The 12042-nt window shown below is 36.1% G+C and overlaps 1 long non-coding RNA gene across 1 annotated transcript in view; it reads right to left on the bottom strand.

Annotated features, from left to right (window-relative positions):
* Positions 1-4107, bottom strand: part of LOC123586967 — a 41627-nt gene extending 37520 nt beyond the window's left edge. The window contains exon 1 of the long non-coding RNA XR_006707044.1: positions 3850-4107. This is a non-coding gene — a long non-coding RNA (uncharacterized LOC123586967). The remainder of the gene's footprint in view (positions 1-3849) is intronic.
* Between the last annotated feature and the right edge of the window lie 7935 nt (positions 4108-12042).

Below are 12042 nucleotides of genomic sequence, written 5' to 3'. Positions count from 1 at the left end.
TCTACACACATGTGCAAAAATACACGATTATAATATCAACATATATGCTAAGCAAGAGTGTAGGTTTTCACTAAAGTCTTCAGAAAAATAATTGAATTAAGAATATTCTCATATATGAAACACAACAATCTTGACAGATCTCTGACATAAGATATCATTGGTTGTTTTTGTATATTTACTATGTTTGTTCTGCCATTTCAAATAAATCATTACTATTGTGTAAGAAGAATAAACTGTACTATAGTAAATTGTTCTTTCTCCTTTATGCTCTGAAAAACCATTTGTTCTTGAATTGGCGTTACGTAGTTCAACTATTTCAATCAAGTCCATTATCTTCTTCTCTTTGAAAGATGCCTCTTTAGTAACCTGTATTCCCAGTGGGCAATGTCATGTTTTGTTTTTAGAAAGTAGGTGAAACATAAATCCAACAATTTTTAATTTTTTATGTTTGATAAAACAATTCTTAACTCATCCTCAGGCAAGAACTCCAATATACGCTGGAAAAACTATTTATGTAAAAATTATGGAGTCAGGCCCAAAAATTTCTCAAAAAAAGTTATTTATTAGTTCACACTGGAGTCTTTACCCCACAGAATGTCACCTAACTTGTGTGGCTTGTTTTTTCTAAGTACAAAATGTGTCCATTCTTTGAGCTATATACTTTTCTCAACAAAAGTAACATGAAAGCAAAAAAAAGAACAAAACACTTTTTCTCTTGTTTTAAAACAATCACACAATACATCGGCAAGGTTCATCTCATTAATTTGTATGTTGGTGTATAAATAGTGCTGTTCATATACATGTGTCTTACAAATCCTTTCAAAATTAATCCTTTTCCAAGTGTGCAAGAAGGGAGTATTAAGTTCAACTTCCAAAATTTAAAACAGAATTTATCGAATGTTTGGCATATAAGAACTGGTTAAGTATACCTGGCCATTCTAGAATAATAGAGATTAATTTAAATTACATATAAAAACTTAGTAATGAAGAAACATTATGTATGCAAAGTTGTTCTGTATTGATGTCTCAGATATGGCAATATGTTTCAGTAAAATTATTCAACTTTGTTCTATTTGAGTAAAATAAAATAGTACAAGTAAATACACACATTATTAACAATCTGGACACTCCTTTGGTGGATAACTGTCTAGTGTAAAACCCACAAAATAAACTTGAAAACAGATATAAGCTCTACACCGGCCCACAAAATTTTAACCAAATTAACATCTAACCCAGAGCACATGAAATAAGCATTATATTTAAATCATTTGCATATATTCTTTAACCAATAAGTTGAGAGTGAAACGATTTAATATTTGCAAAAATTTAAATGGCAAATAAGAATCACCAAGTCATAACATCTATCAGCATTATAACATTTTTATCCAAGTGATTGCAAAATGTTCTGGAGTTTTACCTCCTATTCATATCATTGAAATTCAACCACCTCTGAAACGTTCAACCAGCATATTAGTAACGCTTCCCAGAACGAAAAAACTCTGCCTGACTACATATATCTTTATAAACATGCCCATGCTGCCCCACAAACACATCTTCAAGAAAGAGATAGCTACAAATAAAATAGTCCTTTCCTGTGGGTGTTGGTTAACCCCACAAACATGTGAACTTCCTATGGGCACACACCCAACAGACATTGGCGATTAGGTGATTGAAAACGTTGCCCACAAAGGCGAAATTTTATATGTGATGACATCACCAGCAAACCCGGGTTTCTCTGTGATATAATGATATAATTGCCTGGCTGAGTGTGTCTCTTGAGTGTGTGTGTGTGCGTGTGTGTGTGTGTGTGTGTGAGAGAGAGAGAGAGAGAGAGAGGGAGAGGGGGAGAGAGAGAGAGAGAGAGAGACCAGAGAGCCTTAAAGAACAGCATCATCAGAAATGCTATAACCTTCTGCAAGGTTTGCAAGAATCTTTCCACAGACCTTTGACTTTTTCCAGATTTCTTACAGCTTAAGTTCATTCAAAAATGCATTTCCCGCACAGGCAAATTATGTTTTGTTTAGTTAGCACACTGTTAATCCTAAAATATCCCCCCGATGGGTCTGCTGAGATGAGATTTCTATACCAAATGAGGCATGTGTATCTGTATAATATGATGCAGGACTTGCAGGGTCCCTTGAGACCTGCCTTTGAAAGGATAAGACGTCTTGGTTGTAAAGGTAATGAAAGGGTTAAAAATTGAGGCTGTCTGGGGTAAAAGAAAGGGGATATTGTTGTCTTTAATCTTTCCGCAGTATGTGTAAGACTTCCATCCCGGATCTGCACATAGCAGCGGAATAGGCTCGGCATGCATTGCGTGCAAGCTCCTTGATTGTAGAGGGGGGAAAAAAACCTGGCTGGAGTCCAGACAGGCTGGAGCTCTGTTGATCATTATGTCTAGCCTTCAGGTGTCTCAGCACACAGTGGGCGGCGGTGGGGGAGGTGTAGATAACATGAGAGCAGACAAAGAAAAAAAAATGGTGTATTTTAAAAAGATTATGCGAAAATTTGTGTCCAAGTCCTCTTTAAAAAATGAATCCTACGGTCTTGGACTTTTATAATTAGAACGCAAGCTCTGCTCTGGCAGATCTCTTTAAGCCATAATTAGTTATGTCTGGAGCCTTTGAATAATTCCTTTCAATAATTGATGGAGTTGATACTCTCTTTTAAAAATAAGGAGGGCAATGTTTTCTTACAAACTCTCTTTTTGTTGGAGGCTTTGTCGTTCAAAATCTTCATCAGTCACAATCACGTCGATTTGATTTGCCTTTTAATTTCTTATGAGACTTAGCTTATAACTTTTTAAGAATTTGGATGATTCTGGAAGTAAAGGCATAATGCATTGCTAGATTACCCTAGCTGAATGTAAAAAGAAAGCAATAATACAGGATCATTCTCCCCCATTTGTTTCCAATTATTTTATAAATAAATAAAAAAAAACTGGTTTGTACGTTGCTTCTGTTTGAAACTCCATCAAAAAAACCTTACCAAGAATGTGAGATGCTAAGCATATCTTTTGCCTTCTAGTAAGAAGAAATCCCAAATTATTTTATTCTTCAAGCATTCTTCTATAAAGAAGCTTCCGCATGCTTCCTCCCCACCCCCACATCCTCACTCCACCCTATTAGGAATTTCAAAAAAAAAAAAAAATCTTTATACATGGAAGGCTGGATCCTGATACAGAAAGCTGTCTTTTCCTTCTGTCTTTACACTGACCACTTTACACGGTCACCTTTCACTTCTGCTGGGACTTTATTTCACATTTTGTGGACTAAAATGCTGAAACCAGTTCAGTCTCTATCATTATTATGAAATGAAAAGTGGTAGTTAAAAAACATAAATAAAAAGAAAGCTCTGGCTTGAAGCCATTGTTCAGAATTTCAGAGCTATTTGCCCCCAAGTGTCTTAGCAGTCTTTCATAGCTAATTATAATAACTGTCAGATGTCTGGAAAGTCTATGGTACCCTTGTCAGTGGAGTCAGCAAAGTTTGTCTTTTATTTTTCTTGGGGACAGATCAGATCTGATTAGACATAAAGAATGAGAAGAAGTGAAGTAAGTACATATGTGTGTGCCTTCATTTTTTCTTATGAACAAAGCAGCATACTGGAGCAATGTTCCGGGGTGCAGCTTCCTGCAGCTACTCTTTGGAATGCCTGACTTTTATTTTTAATTCTTTATCTTTAACGTAATAAAGCATGCAACAATTGTCCCTGAAACATTTTCCTGCCTGCTGAATACCTTTCCGTACACATATAAAAGAGTACCCTAAAAAAATCTTCAAATATTTGATGCTTATGACATAAAACTATTTTAATCAGTACACTTGACGGAAAGAAATGTATACTTACAATTTCAAAATGGTTATTTGTGCTAGTTCCTTGTCCCCGGAGGCACAGCAGAGGCTTTTGCCAGACTGTCCCTGATGCAGGTGCAGAATCCCCGTTTTCATGACGGAGGGAGGTAGGAAAGTGCTTCATAAAGTCACTCGGAACTCAGCCACTTGTGCTCAGGCATCCTTGCTCCTGTGAAAGCTGTACTATCTGCAGTTCTGAATTGAACTAAATTACAGCCCATGTGAAAGACAGAGGCAGCGAGTCATGTGGGAGATACACAGCCATCCTATTGGCCACCAAGACATAGCTTAGGCATTCTGCCTTTTCCACCATTGGTGAATAGTTAAAACTGAAAGCATCTGGATCCTCCTCTTGAGTTTATTTGTCCTTTATGTGTGGAAGAATGACTGTAGGATTTTACAGTGACAGAATTAGTTAAGAAAGGGACTGAAGTCATCCTTCACAGAAACCAGTGGGAGGAGATTGGAAGCTCAGCTTTTTCAAGATTTTTCTTTCTTTTTTATCCCCCTGCCCTGCAGTTTTGTCTGTGATTTGCCTGGTTGCCTGTCAGAAAGACGTGTGTGTGTGTGTGTGTGTGTGTGTGTGTGTGTGTGTGTTTTCCCAGTTAACTTTGGAGGTGACAGAAAGTAAATTCTCATCTCATTCCTTTGTGGAACTCAATCACATTTGGAAGCACAAAATCATTTTCTTTTGGTCAATCATGAATTTTCAGATTTTATTTTGATACACAAGCTTTATGCAGTTCTAAACTAGCAGACTAAATTATTCAATAGTGACCCAGAAATAGAATTAACTTTTTTGAGTTGCTGCTGAAAGCAGGGGGAAAAATAACTCTGGAAAACATTAAAAGGCAACAATGTCAAAGAAATCAAAGTAAGGGCTTCAGCTAAGCAGGGCTGGAGAGGAAGTATAATTTTTCTAAAGTCATTCTTTAATTTAGCACTTACGGTAATGTAAAACTGTAATAATACTGACAGCCAGAATTTATTTTTCAGTCACTTCAGGATGATTTCATTCACCCGATTCCTAAAAATCACTGGTGTATTTGTAAAGATTTAGGGGTACAAGTTACCCAAGAGATGATCAAATCCCATATTTCTAGGGTTGAAGGTGAGGAAGGCGGTCTCTGACAAATACTAACTCTATCCATTCACACTGATCCACAGAGTTACTCAAAATAAATGGATGGCGAAGTGAATAAGAGTTCGCTCTTTCTTGTGTGCCTACCGAGACATAATCACTCTTGTTTTTTTTTTTTTTTAATATTTTTTTTCCAACATTTTTATTTTATTTTTGGGACAGAGAGAGACAGAGCATGAACGGGGGAGGGGCAGAGAGAGAGGGAGACACAGAATCGGAAACAGGCTCCAGGCTCTGAGCCATCAGCCCAGAGCCTGACGCGGGGCTTGAACTCACGGACCGCGAGATCGTGACCTGGCTGAAGTCGGACGCTTAACCGACTGCGCCACCCAGGCGCCCCAATCACTCTTGTTTAATTCAATCATTACCACAATCCATAGAGTCCCTTTTATTACTTTCGTTTCTCTGTGGCAAAGACAGATAATTTGCTACCATGTTTTGAACCCATATTTGACTGATTTCATATCCTTGTTTTTCAAATAGATATGTTCCCTTCTAAAACAATAATGGTTATCTCTTATAGGTATCTTCCTTTTGCGTATGCGAGGTAATGTGCACAGCACTTCACATCATCTTGCTCAATGCTTACAACTATTAATAGGTTAGTTATTCTGTTATCCCCACTTTGTAGATGAGAAGATGGGGTTTATACTACCCAGTGTCATAAAGTTGGTAGTTGGTGGCACTTGATTCAAACCAATTCTCATCCATTTTACTATGCGTTGTATAGAGATTGTCATCATGATGTTGAATAAGACGATATTTTTTCCCTTCCTCCTTTCCTTCCTCCCTTCCTTCCTTCCTTCCTTCCTTCCTTCCTTTTTCTTTCTGGTATAATATATTTTAATGCTTCGGCATAAACAGAGAATATACAGTCATGTAAGCGTGCTTAGATCAGACCTAGACCATACCATTTAAAGTGACCCTAATGTGACTATAAATAGGCATTAGCGTAGCAGGCATGGAGCCATATTTTTCTTTGGGCCTCACGAGAGAGCCCCTCCATAGCATCTTGTAACAATAGAAGCTTCCATATTTGTTGAAGGAATGCATATTCCCAGAACATTAGTCTGGAGTTTAAGGAGTCCTGCAACTGGTTTGGAGCTTGAAACCCATGAATTAATAGGATCAGACAAGTCATGGATCCTTTCCAAAATGGCATCAAAAATTCCATTTCTGCTAGGGAAATATCAAGAGTCCTCCTGGAGTTTTTTGAATGTGTCCCTCCTCCAGCCTAAGGAACTTGCATTCACTCCTCCTCATCTCCATGTGGCCTATTTGTAGACTGGAGGCAATTCCTGAAGGAAATATGACTGCATCCTCACCACCTATGCAATCTAAAGTACACACTGCTATCTCCTAGAGTGTGTTGTAGCTAGAATAGATTATGCAGGTCCTAAGTAGAATTAGAAGATAATTTTTAGTCCTCTTCTTTTTTGAATATTTTTTTCATTGAGTGGTGCTTAGTTTCCCATAAATTGTTGCCACCCCATCCAGAATTTTGCTAGTTCTGTCTTCTCATACAACACTCAAGTGATGATATTATGTTATCCTATTTTTATTAAGTTTTCTGCTATAGTGTAAATATTTCAAGGGCTGAATTGTATTTCACTATCTTTAATCCCTCTTAATTCCTATCATAGTAGAGATGACACTAATTTTTGCTGTTTTTTTGTTTGTTTGTTTTGCAGTGACCTATTCACTGGTGGCCAACAGATCACAAAAAAAATCTGATAAATAATGCTAGTGTGTTAAAAAGAATATTTTAAAATAAAGTCCAAATAAATGAATCAGACACTGGAAGACAAATAGGGAAACTATTTTGAGACCACAGATTCTCACCAATTTTGGTCTAAAATTGGACACTTACACTGATTTAAACTAATGGTCGCAAGATTGGCACACAGTTACCTAACTCCTCCTTGTTGTCTTCAGTCCTTATTCACTGGACACAAGTCTTCTGGGTCTCAGATTCCCCCTTCATCTCTAGTTCTGCCATCACCCTGGTTGAGTTCAATGCTCATACAGGCAATCCAATCAACACTCTAATATCTGACTTCACTGATCTCAATTCTGATGATGGGGCCGCCTCCACTCCCACCACAATCACTCCACACAAACTGTAGATTGGAAAAGTGTACTGTTAATACTGCAAAGTCAAGTCACCTACTCTCTATCTACCATTTCCACCCTTTTACACCTCTTTTTCAACCTTTTCTGATACCTCCAATTCTCTGGCTCCTCCATTGTCTCTTTATCTGTCATTCTCTTCCATGTTCCATTCCCTTTCCTTTCATACGCCTTGCCCTAGTATAGCCATATTTCATGACATCATACCACATCTGGTCAAGATACCCAACTTTCTTGCCTGGTTTGCCTTTTGATGTCCCATCGGTTCCACCAGGCAAAATCCAATTTAGGAAAAATACAGAGGATAATCTCCTCTATTCTGGGCTTCCAAGGGATGCTAGATAAAAATCAAATCCATCTATAAAAGACGTCACTATAAGTTCAGAGTCTCCAGATTTGACTACTCAATGCTGTATAAAACTTATGTTTGCTCACTCAGCTTTTCTCATTTTCCACAATGCTATCCACTCTTTTTTCTCTCTCTACTCTTTCTCCCTAGATTGCATTGCCTTCCCACCCTTAGGGGAACTAACTAACTTGCCAAAATGTAGATTCATCCTTTCTCATTCTTTCCCATTACAATGGAAAAGTTTTTCAACCTACCTAAGGCAAATCAATTACAGTGTTCCTAGATAACTCCTCCTGCTCTTTTCACAGAACTTTTCTTAAATGTCTCTACCTTTCTCAAATTGTCAGCAGCTCCTTGCCTACAAAGTTTTTTTACTAGCATTTTAAAATGCTCAAGGGTCTTCGATATTTAAAAATCCTTGCCTTAGGTACCAGGTCCCCCATCCTATATTGTGTCTTTCCTGGGTAAACCTCTTAAATGATTTAGTGACATTCACTATTTGTAGTTTCTTTTTTCTCACTTCTCTACTTATGCAATCTGGCTTGTGTCCTTGCTATATATATATATATATATATATATATATATATATATATATCAGACTTTCCTCAAGCTGTTTGATTCATTGTTCCCACTGCCTGGAACACCTTTGTCCTAGATCTTTACCTGTTGGCTCCCTCATCACCTGTTTCTCTTCACATGTTACTGCTCAGGCAAACTTTTCTTCATAGAATGACACCCACCTATTATCCAATCTAATTTATTGCCTGGATTTGTTTTTTGCCCATTGAACTTATTATCATCAGAAAATATATCATTTTCCAAATGTACTTGTCTGCCATATGTCTCTCCCCACCTGAATATGAGCCTTGTTTTCTGAAGTTTGTTGTGTTTATTGTTCACACTTTGAGCTAAAAAATTCCAAATATCCTATATAACAGCCATTCAGTATGTTCAGCTGCAAAGGATTGGTTGAGAAAATGAAACTGAATAAAATGTCCAATGCAGTGGTAATGGAAATAAAATTAAAATAACACCAATAAATTAGTTTTGTGTTTATATGTTTTGCTGATTCTTTAAAATTTGTATCTATGTGCTTTTATAATTATTTAAGTCCAGTAAACAAATAAAAAGAGTATATCTATATTTTTGTTACATAAAGATACTCTTTCTAGGGTGCCTGGGTGGCTCAGTCAGTTAAGAATCTGACTCTTGATTTCGGCTCAGGTCATGATCTCAAGGTTCATGAGTTCGAACCCCATGTCAGGCTCTGTGCTGACAGCATAGAGCCTGCTTGGAACTCTCTGTCTCTCCCTGGCTTTCTCTGTCTCTCAAAAATAAATATATAAATATTTACAAAAAATAAAGATACTCTTTCTATATTAAAAAGCTCAATTTATACTTTCAACTTTCTGAAGGAAAACCTATTAAAGAATGAAATGTCATTGATGGAAGAATTGGACCTTCTAAATTGCATATTATTAAATAATCCCAGAATACATACCATATTATAAATCCTAAAATGTCTTTAAGAAACACATTTACTAGTAACTGTCTTTTATATGTACAGTACTTGATATGTACTTGATATATCTTATATTTCAAAGCTCTTTAAGGCCCACTGTTATATTTGATATTTACAATGACTCAGTGAGAAAAGTATTGCTATCCCCTTGACTATGTACAGAGAGACTAAGATGTGGAAAATTACATGATTTATAAAAACAATGCAACATAGAATCAGTACCATGTCTCTGCACTCGCAACACAAGGTATGATGTCATGAGATGTGGGCTATACGAGGGCAGGAGGTTAAGAGTGCCGTAGCTCAAATATGCAAGTATTAAATTATTGGATTATGTTAAGCCTTCTAACTTGGCCTCAACTTTGTATTCTGAAATAAAGGACACATAGAAATTTCTGCTTTTCACACATTTACATACAAAATGTTTTTTGTTATAAAATTAGCTGTTGGTAGTAATTTTGTTTGTTTGTCATGGGTGGTCTGAGACTTGGGTGGGAAAATTGGGATCAGACGAAAATGAGAGATATCTGAGCAGGAAGTCTCTCAACTGTTCTGAATTTATAATGAGCACATATTGGGATGTGTGGTCAGATCTCAGGGAGTTGGGCCAAACATACTGAAGAGTTTGCTTCTTACTCTTTTTTTTCTTTTTCTTTTTTTTGAACTTTGTAAAAGACAAACCTTTTATGAACTTAGATGTTTACCTTTAAGTGACTGAAATGCTTTTGATTTTTCTCAGTTTATTACCCTCTCTTGAGTGTGATGTTCACATTTCCTACAAGTAAAAATTAATATCCAGACATAGAGGATTTCCCAAATATGCACATGATTAATGTAGAACACAGTAAAAACCCCACTATTTTGGCTTGTCACTTTTCATGTGGCTGTGTTGGCATAAAGTGAACAAGCGAGAGAAGTAGGCTGACCTACTGTTGTCTTAAATCTCCCGACTTCTAATGCCTTCGATGATCAAAAGCAAAGTGCATTTTCTGTTTCTTCCAATCAGAAGGAAACAGCTATGTGGACAGCATACAATCTATAAACAGAGACTCTAATTTTTAGAACAAAAGTCACCAAAACAAGGTATCATCATTAGCTTGTCTCAGATTAATATAACACAATTACATTTATGTAAAAGAAAAATGATTTCATTAGAGTCTTAATTTCACTTATCAGTACATTTTTTGAGTGTTTATATCTACCTACCACACGGCAATGCTTTTCTAACACTAATGTGCCCATGAATTACCTTGGACTTGGTTTAAAACTGGTTCCGTAGGTGGGGGGCATGGTTTTAGATTCAGCATGTCTGTCTAGCAATCTCCCTTGTGATGCTGATGATGCTGGTCAGCTGAGGACACTTTTATTAGCAAGGCTCTGGAAGCCACTTAGAAGTATTAGATTAGAACATAGCATTAGGGACCAACTACTCAATACGGCTTACTAATTATCTCCAGTGGGAGAGTTTCTCTCATTTTCTTTTCCCCCCCTTTCTCCTCAGCTGTCCATTTTCTCCCTCACCCTCCACATTTTGTCACACCTTGCTATCACTTGGCGTATGATGTTTCATGCAGTTGCTGAACTCCAGGTGATGCCTTTAAAAAAGGGGCACAACATTCTTATCTGATCCTCAGCCACATGGCAGCCAAGCAGAATCTATAAAATGTCTGCTGAGCCATGCCACAGCTCCTGCTCAGAGTACTGCTACTTCCATTTGAGATATTACAGTCATCTTTAATCCAGATTTGCACTCTGGTATGATCTCACTTAGTCCTTGAATTTTTTTTGGGGGGGGGGGACTTAAAACTATGAAAACTAATTTTTGCCTAGTTTTTGTTATATTTTTATGCCAAAATAAATTTTAAAATAATATAATTTTTTTTCCTGAAATGCTTGCTCAACATTTTGCTGGACTGATTTTTTTTTACAAATATTGAAAACTTTATTTGAAGTCAGAAATGCCCACTTTCATTATTTCTATTCAATATTCTACTGGTTGCCCTAACAGATACAACAAAACATTAACAAACAAAAAGAAATAAAAAGCACTAAGGATAGAAAAGAAATGGATAAAACTGATATTGTTTACATGACTGTGGAACGACAACATACAAAAGAATCTGTAAACTTTTAGAATTGACAATAAATGTAGCAAAGTTGCTGAATACAAGAAAAATCAATATGCAAGAATAATTATATTTTTATAAAACACAATAATTGTATTTGTGGCTAGTAAGCAACAAAAAGTAGAAAATAAAATTTTAGAAAGATCATTTATGATAGCACCAAAATAATCAAAATATTTGAAAATCTAATGAAAGATGTGTAAGACTTATGTACCAAAAATTAATTAACATTACTGAGAAAAATTAAAGATTTAAGCAATTAAAGAGACATACCATGTTCATGAATTTTTAGGCTATCAAGTCCCCACAAATTAATCTATATATCTACTGCAGTCCCAATATAATTTATAGCAGTTACAGGCTAAATGTTTCTGTCCCCCCAAAATCCGTATGTTGAAACCCTTAACACCCACTGTAATGATATTAAAACATAGGGCGTTTGGAAGGTAATTAGGTCATATGCCTGGAGTCTTCATGGATGGGATTAGTGCCCTTATAAGAAGAAAGATTTATTTATTTATTTATTTATTTTTAATCTTCTTTTTTAAATTTTATTTTTAATTTTATTTATTATTTTTTTTAATATATGAAATTTATTGTTGGACTGATTTTGTTAAAAAACATTCTCCAGTGGTCTTGTTCCACAAGACAGCACCTGCATGAATAAATATAATTAGGTAAGATACTTATCCATTTGGATATCCAGTGGTGAAAATTTTAGGCAATGACTACTTGGAGAGGAAACATTTTGGTAAGAGGTGAGATTATTTTATGATCCTTAAATAACACCATTAAGTGATGTGCTATCTACTGCACTCTGGGTTTGGCATTTGTTTTTTCTAATATCACACATATGAGTAACTTAAGCTGTTCTAGCTTCCTTGGTATAAATTGAGTATCCATATGGTAGTAACGCAGTG

This window comes from Leopardus geoffroyi, chromosome C3 (genome assembly GCF_018350155.1).
Source record: "Leopardus geoffroyi isolate Oge1 chromosome C3, O.geoffroyi_Oge1_pat1.0, whole genome shotgun sequence".
Classification (NCBI taxonomy): Eukaryota; Metazoa; Chordata; class Mammalia; order Carnivora; family Felidae; genus Leopardus; species Leopardus geoffroyi.
Note: the sequence above shows the minus strand (reverse complement) of the source record. Positions and strands in the feature narration are given on the sequence as shown.